The following is a 1,931-nucleotide window of genomic DNA, read 5'->3' on the forward strand; positions in this document are numbered from 1 at the left end:
ACCGTCTGTTAATTTACAAATGATTTAACTTGTTAAATATTTAAAGTTAAGAAGTAAGAGATACAGACTCTGGAGAAACTTTGAAATCGTTTTCAAATTTTGTTGGAAGTCGCCAAGTCGCCTCATTCTCAACCGCCGGATGAACATAGTCCGGATGCTTTGCGCGCCTTGAGTTATGCTGCGTCAACACAGTTTGTAACTGTAGTACTTGTCTTGCAGCATTAAGCCTTTCACCTGAGATTAAAACTCTTAATGAGCAGACTGTAACAGCATTTTAAATTTTTAAGTTGTTCAGTAACAACGCGAACTACTGAAAGCGTATTTTTCCTGCTCCTGGAAGCCGTTAAATAGGCAACCTGCAACTAGGGCTTTGCAGCGTGCACCGGGTTAGACGTTTAGCGATACACCACTAAGCCACTACCCACCCACTAACAGTTGTAGGTTGCCTGTTTAACGGCTTCCAGGAGCAACAAAAATACAATTTCAGTATTTCCGCGTTATTACTGAACGAGTCACAGTCTGCTCATTAAGGGTTGTAATCTCACGTTAGGGGCTTAACAAGCGTTACAGTTAGGAGCTGCCTGACTGTGTTGACGCAGCACCACTCACGACGCGCAAAGCACCCAGACTATATTCATCCCGTCGTTGAGTATAAGGGCCCTTCGCAACTTCCATCGAAGTTTAAAAATAGTTTCACCGCTTCTTCAGAGTCTGTGTCTCTTATGTGATTCACTTTCTGCATTTAATACATTAACTGATTTGTAAAGTAATCAGACAGTTCAAGTTGTTCTACACAGCCGGAAGCTGGGAATAGGGATAACAACATTTCAGAAAGGAAAAAAAAATTATGAACTTCTAATATAAATATAAGTCTTGTGGAAGTATGTATTTATGTGTAGTATTATAAGGAATTTGTATGTGGAATGTAAAGAATGCAGACAAGAAGAGAATACAAGCTTCTCTGATGTGATGTTGCAGAATAAAGGTAAAAATTAGATGGGCAGCTAGTTAAAAAAATTAAGAGGTACTGAGCCGAATTATCGAGAAGACTGCTTCAGGTTACAACTCGATTGCAAGAAGGCCTGTTTGAAAGGAACAGTCAATTTCGTAATGCTACTGCGAATGCCAAGACCGTGTAAAGACTATAGAGGGACAGCCAGGCTTGACTGCAGTAAACTGTGCTCGGGATGTACTGGCGTGGGGAGCTGTATGAAACCCGCCTTCAACTGAAGGCCAATATGTGAGTTCAAAACTGGTTCAAATGGCTCTAAGCACTATGTGACTTAACATCTGAGGTCATCAGTCCCCTAGAACTTAGAACTACTTAAACATAACTAACCTAAGGACATCACACACAGCCACGCCCGAGGCAGGATTGGATCCTGCGACCGTAGCAGTCGCGTGGTTCCAGACTGTAGCGCCTAGAATCGCTCGGCCACAGCGGCCGGCCCAAAACGTAATTCAGATGTACTGTATAGCTGGAACTGAAGCAGCGACTACTTTTTTTTTGAGTTTCAGACTTTTATGGGCAATGTAGGTCACACACCTCTTGCACAGTGTGTGAACATTTCAACCGTAACTGACACTGTGAACTTGGATTTTCGCAGTAATTTAATGGAGCTCCAGAAATTCGGTGAACTTTGGAAAGAACTGCAGTTTTTTGGTAAACCTTCCGGGATGTAAGGTCGTGGTCCATGAAACTCTTCAGCTTCATGGACCACGACCTTACATCCCGGAAGGTTTACCAGAAGATATGTCATCCGGTCGTGAAAGCCTTCATACTATGAACTGCAGTTTGCTTAGTGTCGATTCAGCCGAACTCGAATAGTCAATCAAGCTCACTAAACAGCACGTGATGTTAATGAACGTGAAGCAGCTGTAACATTGCTGCCACATATATGCGATACTGATTCATTTTTGCCACTATTTCG

This window comes from Schistocerca cancellata, chromosome 12, assembly GCF_023864275.1.
Source record: "Schistocerca cancellata isolate TAMUIC-IGC-003103 chromosome 12, iqSchCanc2.1, whole genome shotgun sequence".
NCBI lineage: Eukaryota > Metazoa > Arthropoda > Insecta > Orthoptera > Acrididae > Schistocerca > Schistocerca cancellata.